This window comes from Prionailurus bengalensis, chromosome E1 (assembly GCF_016509475.1).
Source record: "Prionailurus bengalensis isolate Pbe53 chromosome E1, Fcat_Pben_1.1_paternal_pri, whole genome shotgun sequence".
NCBI classification, from domain to species: Eukaryota; Metazoa; Chordata; class Mammalia; order Carnivora; family Felidae; genus Prionailurus; species Prionailurus bengalensis.
Window position 1 is genome coordinate 15,499,994 of NC_057347.1, and position 18,988 is coordinate 15,518,981.

General features: G+C 50.1%; 1 protein-coding gene across 4 annotated transcripts in view; it reads right to left on the reverse strand.

Annotated features, from left to right (window-relative positions):
- The window catches only part of RPH3AL (rabphilin 3A like (without C2 domains)), a 122,630-nt gene that overhangs the window by 91,695 nt on the left and 11,947 nt on the right, over nt 1–18,988 (reverse strand). Inside the window, exon 1 of one of the 4 annotated variants that reach the window (XM_043583499.1) lies at nt 13,154–13,392. The exons of the other annotated variants lie outside the window; for them this stretch is intronic. The gene's annotated coding sequence lies outside the window, so the exon portion shown is untranslated. Of the gene's footprint in view, nt 1–13,153; nt 13,393–18,988 lie in introns of those variants that run through there. 4 annotated transcript variants of the gene reach the window in all.

The following is an 18,988-nucleotide window of genomic DNA, read 5'->3' on the forward strand; positions in this document are numbered from 1 at the left end:
TTGCACTGAGTTATCCACACCCCCCGGGCCAATCCCATCTAGACCAGTAGATCTCAAACACAGGAATCTTTCATACTCTTAAAAATTACTGAGGTTGGGGGCGCCTGGGTGGCTCAGTCGGTTGGGTGTCTGACTCTTGATCTCGGCTCAGGTCATGATCTCACGGTTCATGAGATGGAGCCCCACACGGGGCTCTGTGCTAACAGCAAGGAGCCTGCTTGGGATTCTCTCTCCCTCGCTCTCTGCCCCTCCCCCACTCATGCTCATTCTCTCCCTCTCTCTCAAAATTAATAAGCATTTTTTAAAAAAAGTTACTGAGGTTGGAAATTAGTCTAGCAGTGCCTTCAATGTTAAACAGAGTTACCATGTGACCCAGAAACTCCTTCGAGGTATATACCCAAGAGAACTGAACATATATGCCCACACAAAACCTTTTATATGGGTGTTCATAGCAGCATTATTCACAACAGCCAAAAAGTGGGAACAATTTAAATGTCCACCAACTTATAAATGGATAAAATATGCCGTATCCATGCATACTGGAATATTATTTGGCCATAAAAGAATAAAGTACTGATACAGGCTATAACACGGCTGAACCCTGGAAGCATTATGCTAAGTTTCAAGAGTCAGTCACAAAAGACCACATATTGTACGATTCCATTTACAAGAAATGTCCAGAACAGGCAAATCCAGAGAGGCAAAAAGTAGATTCATGGCTGTCAGGGTCTGGAGTGTGGGTGGCCAGAGGAGAATGAGGAGTTTTACTACTCAGTTCAGGGTTTCTTTTGGGGGGTCATGAAAATGTTCTGGAATTAGGTCACGATGATGGTTGCACAACTTTGAGAGTAAACTAAAACCAATGAATTGTAACCCTCAAGAGTGTGAATTTTCTGGTATAGGAACTATACCTCATTAAACTGTCATAAAAAATTCTTTCCAATGGCAAATGATGTGAGCTTTATCTATTCATATTTACCACGTTAGAAATTAAAACTAAAAAAAATTTTAATTGTAATTCATCAAAAAACAATAAACCCATTAGATGTTCACATATTTTATGTATGTATGTATGTATGTATGTATGTGTATGTGTGTGTTTATATTTAGGGGCGCCTGGATGGCTCAGTGAGTTAAGCATCTGACTTCAGCTCAGGTCATGATCTCATGGTCCATGAGTTCGAGCCCCGCCTCAGGCTCTGTGCTGACAGCTCGAAGCCTGGAGCCTGCTTCGGATTCTGTGTCTTCCTCTCTGCCCCTCCCGTTTGTGCTCTGTCGCTCGCTCTCTCTTTCTCTCGCTCTCAAACATGTTACATTTCTTTTTGAGAGAGAGAGCACGAGAGGGGGAAGAGTAGAGGGAGGGGGACAAGGGATCCAAAGCAGGCACTGCACTGACAGTAGAGAGCCCAATGTGGGGCTCTAATTCACAAACTATGAGATCATGACCTGAGCCAAAGTCAGCCACTCAACCAGCTGAGCCACCCAGGCTCCCTCTCTATATTTTATTTAAAATATATATTTTTTTCAGAACAAAAACAATTAGTGAGAATGGTATTGCTTTACATTTTAAAAAATCTGCAGGTGCGCCTGGGTGGCTTGGTCGGTTAAGCATCCAGCTTCGGCACAGGTCATGGTCTCGTGGTCTCGTGGTTTGTGGGTTCAAGCCCCACGTCGGGCTCTGTGCTGACAGCTCGGAGGCTGGAGCCTGCTTCGGATTCTGTGTCTCCCTCCCTCTCTCTGTCCCTCCCCTGCTCGTGATGTGTCTCTCTCTCTCAAAAATAAATGTTAAAAAATTTTTTTTACATAAAAATAAAAATCTGTGTAATATTTGGTTTAACAAAAGTCAGCTGGGTGTTCACATCTGATTTTTTTGTTCAATCTTTTGTGATTATGTGGTTTTGTTAAACTGCAGGAAGGATATCCAGATTCTCACAGATATGTACTACATGTGGAAAAGGGAGGAATATCTTAATCTATGTACCTACCTACCTATCTGTTTAGTAGGCTTCATGTCCAGCACAGAGCCCAAGGTAGGGCTTGAACTCACGACCCTGAGATCAAGACCTGAACCGAGATCAAGAGTCGGATGCTCAACCTACTGAGGCACCCAGGCGTCCCAAGGGAGGAGTACTTCAATAGTCTTCCTAGATAATTGTGGATACTCTTTCATACTATACCAGAACTCAACAGATGGTAGTTTCCTAAAGATTAGTTTCAAATGTGGCATCTGGAACCACATTAACGAACTTTTCATTTTCAGTACATTTGTGAGAGAACAGGATGCAGTGTCTTATTACTATCAGGAAAACAGCTTTGACCTTGTGAATTTCCTGAAAGGTACTGGGGATCCCCAGGGATCCTTGGATCATGGTTTGAGAACTACTGTTCCAGACCAATGTCACCGATTTCTATGATGACCAGCAGGGGGCAGTGGGTGGACTGTAGCTAACTGACCCACATAGAGACCAAGCCCATGACCTAGAATGCAGTGGTCTCCCTGTCCCGCGCAGCACATCCAAGTACCTGTGTTCCACTGTGGGCTACCTGGGGAGAGAGACCTGAGCACCTCCAGACCCTAAAGGGACCCCATGGCCAGGCCCAGCACTGGGAGGCCACCATCACCAAAGTCCTCCTCAAATCGAAAGCCTTGATCTTCTCCCAAATGAGGCGAACATATGATCCAGGAAAACACAGACAGGGTCAAAATGACACTCATCAAATAAGTGTAAACCAGTGTCCCACCTCCAGCCTTCAGTGCTCTATGGTTTGTTTTGTTGTTTTTTTGAAATTTCTGTTATCGGGGCGCCTGGGTGGCTCAGTCGGTTGAGCGTCCGACTTCGGCTCAGGTCACGATCTCACGGTCCGTGAGTTCGAGCCCCGCGTCAGGCTCTGCGCTGATGGCTCAGAGCCTGGAGCCTGCTTCCGATTCTGTGTCTCCCTCTCTCTCTGCCCCTCCCCCATTCATGCTCTGTCTCTCTCTGTCCCAAAAATAAATAAAAATTAAAAAAAAAAAAGAAAAAGAAGAAATTTCTGTTATCTTGTGACTAGCACAATCACACTGCCACGTGGGTGTGAAAAGCATTACTCCGTTCCAAGTAAACATTTAGAACATACTACAATTCATTAGCCTGTTCATTATTTTTTTTAAAAAATACTTTGAGGGGACGCCTGGGTGGCTCAGTCGGTTAAGCGTTTCACTTCAGCTCAGGTCATGATCTCACGGTTTGGGAGTTTGAGCCCCACACTGGGCTCCTTGCTGGAGGTACAGAACTTGCTTGGGATTCTCTCTCTCTTTCTCTCTCTCTGCTCCTCCCCTGCTCGCTCGAGCTCGCTCTCTCTCTGTCTCTCTCAAAATAAATAAATACGAACTTAAAAAAAAATACTTTGGGAGCTGCAAGAAATGGAAACGATGGGGGTGTCCCTGACCCAGAGGGACTGGACTGTGTCTGGGCAAACAGGGTGTCGAGGAGCCACCGCTCCTGCCACAGCCTGCAGGGGGCGCCACGTCCCCGGCCACAGCTCCCAGGGCTGGAGGGTCCTGAGCCTCTCCCTCCGCTCTACCACAGACACCCCCACAGAAGCAGGGGCACAGGAGGGGTGAGCCCCGGAGGGGGTGGAGCCAGCCAGGGAACCTCAGGGTGGCTATTCCATCTTCTGGACCAAAACTGTGTGGAGCTGGGCAGGGGGAGGTGAGGAGAAGGAAGGGGTCCTAGGCTCTCACGCGCCCACCTTCACCTCCTTTAATGGTGGGGACAGGTGGGGACAACCCAGGAGAAGACCGCAGAGGTCAAGATTTCAACAACAGTTCCTCACAGGCTGAAATCAGCCTTTAGGGGATGAAGCCCTTTGGTCTCCTGTGGGTCACTCCCTAGGGGTGCCAGAGTTTGGGGATCACTTGCAAGAGAGCCCCCAAGCTAACATTTCTCTCTCCTCTGACCCGTCTGAATTCTGTTCCTCTTCTTTTTTTTTTTTTCCTGTTTTTTGGTTTTTTACTCTTCTCTTCTTTTCAAAACTTTGGCAGAAATAACTCTGCCGTCGCCCACAGGTACTGTTCTGTTCTCCCTAAACCTAATCAGTACAGAAGAGAACGGAGAGGTTAAGAGAAAAGGCCACACAGCTAACTGCGCTGGTCTACTAACCCTTACTTCAATGTTAATTTCTCTGCCCTGGGTCACCTTCTGCCGTAGGGCGGAGGGAAGCGTTTTGGGTGGTGAGGAAGGGGGAAAGAAGACTCAGCTGGACAGAAACGCCCCGTCAAAGTCTGGCTTTGATGCACACGTCCTGAAAGACCGGGAACAAGTCAGCTGTCTTCTTTGGGCCCGTTTTCTCAGAGGGATCCGAAGGGGCAGAGACAGGCTGTAGGGACTGCCCTGGGCAATTCTGACACCTGAGTCCACCCTGCCGAGTTGCGAGTTGTGGGAGGGAGGCACAGGTGGCAGATGGGGGACTGGAGAAGGGTCCTGGGGCAGGAAGGGGGTGGCTGCTCCAACCTGGGAGGTGGGAACTGAGCCCCACCCCAGCCTAGTCCCTGAGGGGGTGGGGCGGGAGAAGGAAGGCATCCCCCTGTCCCCCACCCCTGTCACTATGCTCAGGAAGCTTCAGGGAAGATGAGCGGATGGCACCTTCGAGGCCCTGGGGTTGTGAACGCTGGCCGGCAGGGTCTTAGACAGTGCCAAGTTCGCGGCCGGGCTTGTCCACAGGGGTGTCTCTGAGGGAGAACTGGGGCTTCTGCCCAGGCTGCAGCCCACATCTCGCAAGGCACAGCTGTCCCTCGTCCACAAAGAGCAACCTTGGGACAAACGCTGAGAGAGGAAGGGCAGCTTGAGGAGCCACATTTTAGGAAACTGCCAACAGAGCCAGCTCAGGCTTTCCAAATCTCTTCAGTCTGAGCCAGCTGCCGGCTCCCTCGCATCACCAGCCAACCTCTGTCCCCGGCTTCCCGAACGCTCTTCATCCAGGGGGCTCCTCTGCCAAGCTGTGTGCTCACCACCAGCCAGCACGCACCGCCTGGGTTCTGCTCCAGGAGGAGGCCCCTCCCAAAGCCCATGCCTTCTTAAGAGCTGGGTCCTTAAGGCTTCCGAGGAGCAGTACCATGTGAGTTGAACGTATTAACAAGTGCCAATCTGTCCCGGCCAAAAATCAACTGATGGAACAGAACAGGGCCTTACAGAAGGCCAGTGAAAAGGCAGGAAATGCAAACCACACATACTGGAGGGAAAAGCGAGACTCGGGCCTAGAGGGAAGCAAGGCGGCAGGGTCCGCGGAGAGAGGGCTGCATGGAGCCCTGGCCTGCTCTTGAACAAGCAGAGAACAGGTGGCCGGGGCCAGGCCTCCCCCTGAAGTCCTTCCAGCCATGAGGGGGAAGAGCCTGAAGGAGAGGCATATGTGGTGTGCCTGTGTGTGTGTGTGTGTGTGTGTGTGTGTGTGTGTGTGTGCGCGCGCGCGTGCACGAGCGTGTGTGTCCTGCTGAGAAGGGAGACTGGTCCCGGGGGAGGTGGGCGTCAGGTCTGGGAACCCAGGCTCCCATTTTCCTGACAACACGCTCCCCCCTCCTTCCCCACAGGCCTGTGCCCTTGTCCCCTCTCTGTCCCCGGGGCCCAGCACAGGGCCTGCCACAAAGCCGGCGCTCAGGGACTAGCTGTTCGGTGGAACTGATTTCCTCAGAAAGACGGCCATTCCCAGACAAGGCAGAGTAGCTCAGGGCAGCCCGTGCTCTGCGACTTGTTCGCTCACAAAACAGTTTGTTCCTCAGGACTCCCCGCTGGGTAGTTAGCACCCAGTGGCTCTGACGGCTGAGCCACCTCCCCACTTAACCCAGAGGCCAGTGTGCCACAGGGCCCCCGCTGGGACACTGGGGCTCCAGGTGCTGCCTCCATCCTGGACTCAGGGGACCCTTGGGGGACAGGGAACAGGGAACAGGAAATGCATTTCCTCAGAAAATTCCACAGGGTGGGGGGCGCCTCGGCGCCTCGGTGGCTCAGCAGGTTGAGCATCCGACAACTTCAGCTCAGGTCATGATCTCACAGCTCGTGGGTTCGAGCCCCGCATCAGGCTCTGTGCTGACAGCCCAGAGCCTGGAGCCGGCTTCGGATTCTGTCTGTCTGTCTGTCTGTCTCTCTGTCTGTCTCTCTGCCCCTCCCCCGCTCACACTGTCTCTCTCAAAAATAAATGAACATTAAAAAACCGATCTTCCTTTCTTTAAAAAAAAAAAAAAGAAAGAAAGAAAAGTCCATGGAGAAGGAGGTTCATGAGCCCCAGGCAACTTTCTGAGGCAGATCTGTGAAAACAAACTCGTTTTTACAGAGAGTTCCAATTGTCTCTCCCTAAAGTCCAAAGCTTGTCACTCTGGGTGTTAGTCACTGTCGACTGTCTCCACTGGACAAGCCACAATGCAACTGCAGTCACCTTCTGGACACTGCCGAATACAGGACAGAAACCAGCCTGCACTCGCTCATCACCCACCCCAGATGAATACTCTGGACATCTCAGTGTAAGGCCTCCCGATTTTGTTCCGGATATTTCTGTAGAAATTCCACATAAAATTGGGTTCTTGCTACACATCCTGTTTGCTGTTTTCTTATCACATGGTACTTTCTCACATTATTAAAATGCCTCAAAAAACCATGATTTTTAAGTGTAACTTAGCATTCTGGATATATTTTGTCATTTTCCTCTTTGGGAGCACACAGATGACTTGCAGTTTTCTTCTATTATATTTATATTCAACACCAAAATGCGTATCTGTGAGATAAACCTCTGTGCCTGTCTCTGATTATTTCGTTAGGATCGATTCCTTTTGTTCTCTCTCAGTGGCTGTTTGGAAGCAGCGTCCTGCTCTTGCTGGTGACTTGTGTTTGCCTTTGCACGTGGTGTGCAAAGGGGAAAGTACACTTTTGGCTAATATATTCTTGAGACAATTTTACTCTTCACAGCCGCTCAAAGCTGTCAGTTGCAGGCCTCAGCCTGCTCTCTCCGAGGTGCTTCTAGAATGGCTCACCACTTTTCGTAGTGACAGAGTTGCATCTCTTTCCCATCGGTCTCATGTGGATTTTGGATTTTCGGTCCCAGAAGGCAGATGAAAGAACCTGTCTGAAAATCTCCAATAAGCTGGTTTTATAATGCACACAGCCAGGGGTGCCTGGGTGGCTCAGTCGGTTAAGTGTCCGACTTCGGCTCAGGTCATGGTCTCACGGCTCATGAGTTTGAGCCCCACATCAGGCTCTGTGCTCAGAGCCTAGAGCCTAGAGCCTACTTCAGATTCTGTGTCTCCCTCTCTCTCTGCCCCTCCCCTGCTTGTTCTCTCCCTCTCTCTCTCAAAAATAAACATTGACAACAAAAAATGTATAACACGTACAGCCCTCTAATCACTAAAAAAGGCCTCTGCTCCACAAACATTCGCATCCACTTGAAAGAAGCCTTAAAGGGCTTCGTGTGCTCAGAATCCAGTGAAGCGAACACGGAAGTGAACACAGAGCCCCGAGTGACCCGGGTAGTCATGTAACACAGCCCCCCCTCCAGCCAATGTTCTCCTCCGAAAAGGGGCAGGGGGGCTCCAACTCCACCACAGGCTCCTGGTGAGGAGGAAATGAAAGGGCACTGCCGTGAACTCCACACAGCAGCACAAATTGTCACTAATCCAAGAAAACACTACTGTCAGACCCCCCGTCCCTCCAAACTCACACGTGCTTTAACACAGTGCTGGGAAACGCTGCGGCTGCAGTTGTCCCCGAGAGGGCGGGGGCGGGGAGGTACAAAGCAACCCGCCCTTTGAGAAGGATTACACACACCCATGGGGTCCTCTGCTCTGCCTGCCAGGGCCAGGGTGGGGACACAGGCACCTGCCCTATTACCAAAGCTAATCACCTTTCCCTGGGGTGGTTATGTCTCCCACCTTTAGACCCTGGCATTTTCCACCTCCTTGATTTTGTTTCAGGGAGCATCCACTGATACAGCTGGGACGATGACCATCCCTCCCCCCCGCTGCCCCCGGGTGTGCTGTGGATAGACAGCCTCGTGGGAGAGAAGAAATGATACCGAGAGAACAGTGGGAACGGAGCCGGCAGAATGGAAGGGCTGAAAGAAACCACAGGGTCTAGGAGGGGACACCACGTGCAAAGGCAAACACAAGTCGCCAGCAAGAGCAAGACGCCGCTTCCAAACAGCCACCAAGAGAGAACAAAAGAACGTGCGTGCGAGGCGTAGGAGGTTTTCTCTGAGTTGCTGAACCAGGATGAATGAAATGCAAGGTCTAGCCAAGAGCCCTGGCTGACCCATGGACTCAGGAACAATAAATAAATGTTGTACACCACCAAGTTTGGAGGTGCTTGTTACGCAGCATTATCGTGACAAATATATAACTGATACAAATGCTATCTGGTAAATAAAATCCCAACCCTGACCTCAGTATCCAGCCCAACCCCCTCCCAGAGCTGTTTAGGGTTTGATTTTCAAACCTGTGAGCAGTGGAAAGGCCAAAAGACCAGATGAGGAAGGCAAACTGGAGCCACAAGAGGCAAACAAGACTGCTCTGCTCCCCACCCACATGTCAGAGTAAGGAGAGGGGACTGGGGAGGGGCCTAGAGCCTTGGCAGGCAGCCTGCGCAGGGCTGGAAAAGAGGCTTCATCCCAGTGCCAAATCTGAGCCGACACGGAGAGTGCTGAACTGGGCAGGATTCAGGGCCTGCATTCAGCCTCTGGAGGACAGACGGCTGTGATCCTTTCCTCATGCCTGGCCTGGGCGGGCGGGAAGAGTGCCTGTACACCCTCTACTGCCCAGTCTGCCATCCCAAGACAGCTAGCTGTGATGGGCCAGGGTGGCAGGTGAGTAGACGAGGGTCTAAAGGAGGAAGGAAAAGCAGGGATAAATATCAAAAAATACTTGCCACCAAGCTGGCGCTTCCCGAGGTCTCCAAGACACCGTATAAGAGCCCTCAGTTCTACACCCAGGTATTAATATTCCAGGGAACCCTTAGCAACAGGCCCTGACATCTGTTCTGTTACCATGATACGGGAAACATGCTAATAGCAAGATAAGGTGAGCTGAGGCATCCGCATTTCCTCCACCCGTCACGCCACACCGGAGGATGAAAGATCCAGACAGGAAGCCTCGAAGGCCTGTCTGAAACCAGAAGGAACCTCTCTATGGTGTCTTGGGCTAATTATGCATGAGGCAGGGCTCGAGGGTTTGGGAGATGAGACAGGACCCCTGAGGAAGCTACTGCCTGACAAACGTCCCTAGAACTCACCCTGTCAGCAGGCATCCTGCCAGAGCTGCTTCCTTGAGGGACTCTTCCCTCCCCTGCCTATTCAGTCCTCTGCCTCTCTTGCTCAGACTGCGGCAAAACCTTCCCAGTTGGCCTTGGGACCTCCTGGGGCCCGCTTCACGCCCTTCACTTGCAGCCAGAGAGGTCGTCCTTAAAGCTTAGGTCAGGCCCTGTGATTCCCTTGCTCAAAAACCTTCAATGGCTCCCCCCTGCCAAAGGAAAAGACCAAGGCCACACTCGAGGTCATCCGTGATCTGACCCTAACTACCCCACCAGCCTCCCCTGCCACCACAACCCTCCACAAAACTCATGCTCTAGTCACTGGGCACCTGGACACATTCTGGCTGCTCACCTCTGTCTGCAGAACTTCTCACATGAAACGTCGTTCCTGCACGTTGTCTGCCTGCAGAGGCCCAGTAACCACCTCCTCTGGGAATTCTCTAACTCCTCCCCACCTAGCTCCTGTTCAGAATCCACCCCTCCCTCCCTCCTCACAGCATTTCATTCCCCTTTGTATCCTGGGGCGGGGGGGGGGGGGGAGGGTCTTTACCTCTGTTACCCGTATGAAGGCCACAGCCCCCAGGATGTGCCTCCGTGTCCCTGGGCTAGCATGGTGCTCTGAGCATGGCGGGTGTCATTGCACCTTTATGGACCTAATACTAACCTTCAAGAGTTTACCACAGCCCATGGAATAATGCCCAGCCTCCCCGGCCTGGAACTGAAGGCCCCACATTGTGACCTCGGGCTTCCTTAACCACACGCAGGCCCACCCACCGCACAGGCCTCACCTGCCCTGCCTCTGGCCCACTCTGCAAAGTGGTTTCCACCAACTAGAATGGTAGGAAACCTAGAAAGGACCCCGACTCTTGAGGAGTGGTCAACTCAACAAGAGCACATCCAGGCACAATGTCACAGTCAACATCACAAATGACAAATGACCGGGGCGCCCGGGGGGTGCAGTCAGTTAAGTGTTTGACTCTCGGTTTTGGACCAGGTCATGATCTAACAGTCATGGGATCGAGTCCCACATCAGGTTCTGTGCTGACAGCGCAGAGGCTGCTCGGGATTCCCTCTCTCCCTCCTCTCTCTCTGCCCCTACCCCGCTCGCATGCACGCCCTCCCTCTCGAAATAAATAAATAAGCATTTTTTTTAAAAGCAATGAAAATAAATGACAAAAGACCTAGAAAAGGGTTTATAGCCAGATCAGGAATAAGAAGCAGGGTAAGTGGTAGACACAAGACAGCACAACATACCGAGCGTGGGAGATGCAGAGCTCACGCGTCAGAGGAGAAGGATTTGACATCGTGGGTGAATGGATTTCTGTAATCCTCTTCTCGGGGTAAGTTAGGCACCCTACCTGTCCTCGCGGCTCCCGCTCGGATTCCTCCTCCTGGGAGGGGCTCGCTAAGACCCTGCAGCCTCTGCTCCCATTCCTGCAGCCTCTCTCGTCTGTGGCCTTCCGGGACAGCCAACCCTGGGCCCCCTGTGGCCCATTCGGGAGCACATCCCCATGGACTCACAGACCTAGGAGTGTGCTGGGGTCCTCAGAAAGGCAAGCAGCGGCTACTTTTGGCTTCGCTGCCTTCACTCCTTCGCCAAGCAAGCATTGAGCGTTGACCGTGCATCGGACTTTGCTGCAGGGGGAGCTGGGGGCTGTTCTTTGTGCCCCCAGAAGGCCTCATGTGGTAGGAGGCCTCCGCAAGGAAGGAAATCCTCACCCAAGATGCCCACTCTGTGGGGCCCAACCCCCCGCCTGTCTCTTTGTCTCACCGAAGCCACTCTCTCTTTCCCAGGCTGAAGTGCTATGGAAGGCCTCCAACCGAAATGAGATGCGGAGCAACCCACTTCTTCCCCCCTCTCACTCCGAGTGCCAGCCCTCCAATTTTAACAGCCACAAGCTCTGCCGACATGTCCCCAGAGGCACAGCTCGCTTTTGTCATTTCCGAAAGGCCTAAAACCAGGCAGGTACAGGTCCCAGATCAAGGCGGTCAAAGTGGGCGGAGACCCGCTCCAGGGTAACCAGATCCCCTCGGGACGGATCCTCAACCCTCAAACACACAGGAAGCCTCCCAGGTTGGCTGCCAGGCCCCCAGCAGCGGCCCATTCCCCATCGGACCACAGGCTATAGTCTCCTAGTGCTGCTGTAACCATTTACCACAAACTGGGAGGTTTGAGCAGTTCTAGAGCCTAGAAGTCCAAAACCAAGATGGTGACAGAGCCAGTTTTCTCTGAAGGACTCAGAGAGGAATCTGTCCAATGCCTCTCTCTTGGCTTTGGGTGTTTGCCCAGCAATCCTTGGCGCTCCTTGGCTTGAAGTTGGATCACTGCAATCTGTCTTCACTTTCACGTGGCCTTCCTGCCAGGTATCTTTGTATGGTTGTCTCCCTGGGCCTCTCACCACACTGGAGTGAGACCAAGGACATTCCCGTATGACCTCACCATAACCAATGACAACGGCAATGCCCCTATGTCTAAGTAAGACCACAGTCTAAGGTTCTGAGGGTTGGGACTTCAACATACCCCTCTGGGGGACACAATTCACCAGGTAACAGGGGGAAAGTGGAAACTGGGGCCCTCCCCTGGGGGGCCGGGTCAGCAGACTCGGGGGCCCTTCAGTGTGTACGCACAGAAGCTTAAGTTGGTCTAAAATGCACCCTGGAGTTCCTAGGTGCTGAGAACTAGGAGACGAGTCTAAATCTAAGAGAGCTGTCATGGTTGGCGCAGAAAGAGGATTCAAGAAAACATCTCCTTTGGGCACTGCTTCTCTTGGGAGTTCTATCAGGGGAGTTGTGACCTCGGGTGGGAAAAAATTATACCTTTATTTCCATTAACCTGCAACTGAAATTGTCTATTTTCTTTCACTACGAATGTAGGCAACACATCAGAGTCAAATTATTAGTACCTGTGGCTTGGTCATTAATAGATCAACGGTATTTACATATCACAGAGTTACAGATATCTCAAAATATTATTTATGTTCATCACTACATAAGTTATATTTAAAATTAAAATAGTTATTAGACCTACTGTAAGGTGGTTTACCTAATGACTCAAAAATGAAGCACACGGATTACTATGTCAAAACTCGTCTTTTTAAAAATACGCTGAGATGGGGCGCCTGGGTGGCGCAGTCGGTTAAGCGTCCGACTTCAGCTCAGGTCACGATCTCGCGGTCCGTGAGTTCGAGCCCCGCGTCGGGCTCTGGGCTGATGGCTCGGAGCCTGGAGCCTGTTTCCGATGCTGTGTCTCCCTCTCTCTCTGCCCCTCCCCCGTTCATGCTCTGTTTCTCTCTGTCCCAAAAATAAATAAACGTTGAAAAAAAAATTAAAAAAAAAAGATTTTTAAAAAATAAAAATAAAAATACGCTGAGAACTGTAAGTCAATGTAAGTGGCTCCTGTGTAATCCTGTTTGTACATTAAAAATCATTATCTTGAGAAAGGTTCCACAGGATTCATCAGAGTATCAAAAAAAAAAAAGGGTCGATGGCACAAAAAAAGAACAGGAAACAGAATTGGAGCTCAATTAAGGTTACCAGAAGAAAACAAGTTTTCAGGTAATCGGATGTCTGTGGCCCCCAGGGACTGTGCTCAGAAAATGCCCAAACCCCCCCAGGGGCTGCCAGGCACCTGGCTTGGGGTGCGCAGTGAGGGGTGTTAGTGCTGATTATCTTTCAGTGCAGGAATACAAGCCTGCTTCCAAGTGTACAGTGTGTGTGTGTGTGTGTGTGTGTGTGTGTGTGCGTGTGTGAAAAGTCCTAGGCAAACAATTTTTGCAAAGGAAATCTGATTTTAGTTCGAACCTAGGAGTAGCTTGCTGGAGGAACCCAGTAGAAACTTCTCCATGCAGCAGAGAAGCCTCTGGAAAAAAGGTAGGTCCAGCCCTTCTCACCTGCTTGGTAAAGTCCCAATGTTCAGGTCTGCTGACAGGAGCAGTCCTCCGGGTCCCCAGGGCTTCCACACTGCTGCCACCCCTAGGGGCCTCCGCAAGGCCCCACCAGGACACCAGCTCCCTGGCGGTTTTTCTCAGGCTCTGCCAGGCACTTCTCCATGCTTCTCCCGCCCACTTCACCAGAGCCTGGGCGGGGACCTTGGCTCCGGCTATTTGCTTGAAGCCAGCAGCCAAGGCAACCCCCAGCTGACCTAGCCTGCTATCTGCCAGCCAGCTGTCCCCTCTCGTTCATGGAAACACAAACAGACGTTTCTCTGTTCCAACTCCAAGGTTAAGTACTGCACTGCCAAGCACCAGCTGTCAACTTCTCTGTGCACTCCCCATTCCCCTGGCTGAGGCTAAGACCCCAAACAAGTGGGGGCGCCCGTCATGAATGCCCATGGTAAGGACTGCCAAGGACTTGGGCAATCGGGGGGGGAGGGACATCAGGCAGTGAGAGAGGAGACCAACCCCAGAATGCGGCACGGTACAGAGGAGATGAGCTGGGGAAAGGTCAAACAGAACCACCGGCATCTTGCCGTAGTTTTTGAGGCTCTTAGGAGCAGTCTGCAAATTAAAATATACCTGCAAACACTCAGCCTGGCCCTGAGCTATCGGATGGGGAAGGGAAAGCAGCTGGCTTCATGGGGCACAACCTACCTGCGGGTACTTGCCACAGGCTGACCAACTGAAATTCATCCCAGTCCCAAGGGGATGGCTTGATCATCACCCCTTTCCAGAGAGGAAATTTGAGACTGACGCTTGAGGGGTGCAGCCTCAGGGCCACACAGCTGGTCCCTGGCACTTTCTGTCACCTCTGTTCCCCAAGGAGCCCGGGTTATGGCGTATGGCATCTAATGAAAGCAATAGACCAGGGAGTGTCTCCAACCATCTCCCCTGCTCCCAGCACTATGGAGTGTGCCAGGAATTCACGGAAACTCAGACACGCAGAAATTGGCCAAACAGGAGTTCTGAGAAGGTTCAGGATTACGTGGGCCACAGCAGCCCGCAGGTGCTGCTATGGCTCACCCTACGGCCCGAGGAGTAGTGAGGCACAGAGGCACCGTCTCTGATGGCCCCTGCTCCCCACCATTCCCACTGCCTGACCCAGGTGCTCACCCAAACCCCAGTCACCCTATGATTCTAAGTGGTTCCCCTGTCTCCAAGCTCCTCCACCCAGATGAGCCCTGCAAGGGCCCAGCTCTACTCAGACACTTCCAAATCGAGCCCAACATCCTCACCTGCAAGTTCACGGCCATCCACAGGCTCTGCCCCACCTTGCCAAATTTGTCTGCAGGCACACAGAAACAATTGGCATCATCCCCCATGTCTAAGCCCACACTCCCTCCAGGCAGCCCTCTTGCTGCACCCCCTGCCCCCATTCCACACCCACTGCCCCAGCCTGAAGCAACTGCTCCCTCTCCAGCATCTTCACAAACACCTACATTTTACCCCTCCCCAACACTTGCCAATTTCCGGTGGTTACGAATGTGTCTGACCTTTCCTATCGGACCAGATGCTCCCTGAGAGCAGGACAAGCCTCGTGCCTGGACGATGCTCAAAACATGTGCACGGGAGTAGATCTGAGAGTCCTGGAATAAATCCATACATCTAGGATCAACTGATCTGAGACAAGGGTGTCGAGGATGTCCCCATTCAGTGGGGAAAGGAGACTCTTTCAAAAAATGCTGCTCTGACAACTGGGTAGCCACAGGCAAAAGTATGAGGTTGGACCCTTACCTCACACCACTTAAAAATTTTACCTTTAGGGGCACCTGGGTGGCTCAGCTGGTTAAGCGGCAGACTCTCCATTTCAGCTCAGGTCATGATCTTATGGTTTGTCGTTCAAGTTCCACACTGGACTCCATGCTGACAGTGCAGAGCCTGCTTGGGATTTTCTCTCTCTCCCTCTCTCTCTCTCTGCCCCTCCTTTGTTCTCTCTCTCTCTCTCTTTCTCAAAATAAACTTAAAAAATTTTTAACTCTAGGGGTACATGGGTGGCTCTGTAGGTTAAGCTTCCAACTCCTGATTTTGGCTCAGGTCATGATCTCCCAGTCGTGAGATGGAGCTCTGCGTCAGGCTCCATGCTGAGTGTGGTGCCTGCTTGGTATTCTGTCTCTCTCTCTCTGCGCAGCGCCCCCCACTCATGCACTTCTGCGCATGCGATCTCTCAAAATAAATAAACATTTTTGTCTTAATTTAACTCTAGGGGCGCCTGGGTGGCCTCGTTGGTTAAGTGTCCCACTCTTGGTTTCGGCTCAGGTCATGATCTCGCGGTTCATGAGTTCAAGCCCTGTGTTGGGCTCCATGCTGACAGTGCAGAGCCTGCTTGGGATTCTCTCTCTCTCCCTCTCTCTCTGCCTCTCCCCACTCGCTCCCTCTGTCTCTCAAAATAAATAAACCTCAAGAAAAATGAACAAAATTAACTCTAAATGGATCAAAGAGCTAAAACTATAAAACTCTTGGAAGGAAATGTAGGGTTATGTCTTCACAGCCTCACACTTGGTGCTGGTCTCCTAGAGGTGACACCAAAAGCATGAGCAACAACAACAACAGACCACATAAACTGGACTCCATCAACATGAAGTCCTTTAGTGCACCAAAGGACATCTCAAGAAGGTGAACAGATAGAGAATGGGAGAAAATATTTGCAAATCGTGTATCTGATACGGGTCTGGTATTTAGAATAAATCATGAACTCTTACAGCTCAACAATAAGAGACAACTTACCTAAAAAATGGGTAAAGGATTTAGACATTTCTCCAAGGCAGACGGACCCAAAGCCCAAAAGCACATGAAGAGATGTCTGACATCATCAGCCATCAGGGAAACACAAACCAAAAGCACAAGGAAATGCCACTTCATACCTACTTGGATGGCTAAAACTTTGTAAATGGGAAATAACAAGTGTTCGTGAGGATATGGAGAAATCGGAACCCTCTTACATCGCTGGTGGGAATGTAAAATATTGCAGCCACTCTGGAAACCAGTTGGGCACTTCCTCAAAGAGTTAAATATAGAGGGGCGCCCGGCTGGCTCGGTCAGTGGAGCGTGTGGGCTCTTGATCCCAGGTTTGTGACTTCGAGCCCCATTTTGGGAGTAAGATTACTTCAAAATAAAATTAGGGGTGCCTGGGTGGCTCAGTCGGTTAAGCATCTGACTCTTGATCTCAGCTCAGGTCTTGATCTCAGGGTCATGAGTTCAAGCCCCATGGTGGGCTCCGTGCTGGGTCTAAAGCCTACTTTTAAAAAAAGTTAGGGGCACCTGGGCGGCTCAGCCAGTTAAGAGTCCGACTTCATCTCAGGTCATGATCTTGCAGTTCACAAGTTCGAGCCCCGTGTTGGGCTCTGTGCTGACAGCTCAGAGCTTGGAGCCTGCTTCGGATTCTGTGTCTCCCTCTCTCTGTCCCTTCCCACTCACACACACACACACACACACACACACACACACACACACACACACTCTGTCTCTCTCTCTCTCTCTCTTTCTGTCTCTCCCTCTCTCAAAAATAAAATAAGCATTGGGGTGCCTGGGTGGCTCAGTCGGTTAAGCGGCCGACTTCAGCTCAGGTTATGATCTCGCAGTCCGTGGGTTCGAGCCCCGCGTTGGGCTCTGTGCTTGACAGCTCAGAGCCTGGAGCCTGTTTCAGATTCTGTGTCCCCCTCTCTCTGACCCTCCCCGTTCATGCTCTGTCTCTCTCTGTCTCAAAAATAAATAAACGTTAAAAAAAATTTTTAAAAAAATAAGCATTAAAAATTTTTTTTTTAAGTTAAATATAGAATTACCACACAACTCAACAGTTCCACTGCTAGGTATATTCCCAAAAGAAGTGAAAACAGGTGTCCCCAAAAAACTTGTACACAGATGTTGGTAACAGCACTATCCACAATAGCCAAAAGGTAGAAACAACCCAATGTCCATCAACTAATGAACGATGGTAAAACCATACAGCAGAATGTTATTTGGCTATAAGAAGAAACAAAGTACTGATTCATACAACATGGATGAACCTTGAAAACATAGTGCTTTAGCACACAAAAGACCACAAAAGACTGCATAGATTATTCCGTTTATGTGAAACGTCCAGAACAGGCAAATCTATAGACAGAAAGTAGACTAGTGGTTGCCTGGACTAATGGGGAAGAAGGCAGGTAACAGGATATGGGGTTTACCTCTGCAGTGATGCAAATGCTCTAAAACTGGCTGTGATGACAGCTGCCCCATCTGTGAATATACTAAAACCCACTGAATTGTACATTTTTTACAGTTGGCTCCATGCCCAGCGTGGAGCCCAATGTGGGGCTGGAACTCACAACCCTGAGATCAAGACCTGAGCTGAGATCGAGAGTCGGACGCATAACCAGCTGAGCCAACCAGGCAACCCTGAATTGTACATTTTAAGTGGGCGACCCATATGGTGTGTAAATTACATCTCAAAAAGCCGTTTAAAAAATCATGGGGCACAGTGAAGAATGAACCTGGGGTCTGAACAAGACAGCCAGGTACACAGTCTCCAGGGGGCAAAGAGCTGGCCACTGACACTTTACCATCAACCCTGATGGTGTAGGGCCAGATTAACTGTAAATCAACCTCAAAACGCGTGCACGCGTGCACACACACACACACACACACACACAACAGATGGTGCATTTGTGATAACACTGCAGGAGAGGGGCAGGGGAGAGAGAGAGAGACAGAAAACAAATATGGTCAAATGCTAAGAATTACTGGATGTCAAGTGGAGGGAAGACAGGTTTTCTTTGTATTATTTTGTCCAGCTTCTCTGCAGTGGTTGAAAACCTTCACAACAAAAACTTTCATAATGAACTCTCAATGGTTAAAGCTGGAATGATCTGGGCAAAATAAATAACAATAGCATTGGATTATAACCCACAAAATAAAATAAATAGCTATGACTCCTTACATAGATAATTGATTAAATAAATAGGGAGAGAGGACAGCTCTTTCTCGCAGAAGAGCTCTAATTAATAAATGCAGAAGGATGGACTCCATGCTGGGCATGCAGCCTACTTAAAAAAAAAATTATATATATATATATATATATATATATATATTTAAGGAAACAGAAAAATCACCATTAAAACATCTCAGTAATAAGTGTTACAGGGAAGATCTATGGATGGATTCCGAAATTCGGAGGCCAAAGCTTGAGGACAAACAGGATATTTGCATCATCCCAAAGTATCTCCCCCAGAGTCTTAGTTGATTACGAAGGAAAAAGCCAGTAACTTTACAGGGGAGAAACCAGCAGATACTACCTTAACCAAATGGCCAAGACTAATATCACCAGCGATAACACAAAGGGACATCGTGTACCTCCTGATACGATGCACTGAGAAAGACCTATCACTTCTGTGAGATTCTTACCAGAATGGATCACCCCAAATGAATCATAAGAAAATACCAGACGAACCCAAACTGAGGGACATTCTCTGAGATAATTGACAGTGATCTTCAAAAATGTGAAGGTCATGAGAGATCAGGAAAAAATTAATGACAAGTGGTCATGCTGTTACGTAAGCAGGGTAAAAGGGGTACAGGAACTCTCGGGACCCTTTTTGCAAATTGCACATGAGTTTAAATGATCTCAAAATAAGAAGCTGTTAGATTTTGCATAATTAAAACACAACTTTGGGGGCGCCTGGCTGGCTCAGTCAGAAGAGCATGTGATTCTTGATCTCGGGATTGTGAGTTGAAGCCCCATGTGGGGTGTAGGGATTACTTAAATAACAAACAACTTTGTATTAAGGTGTCTACTGTTTAGAATCACTTATA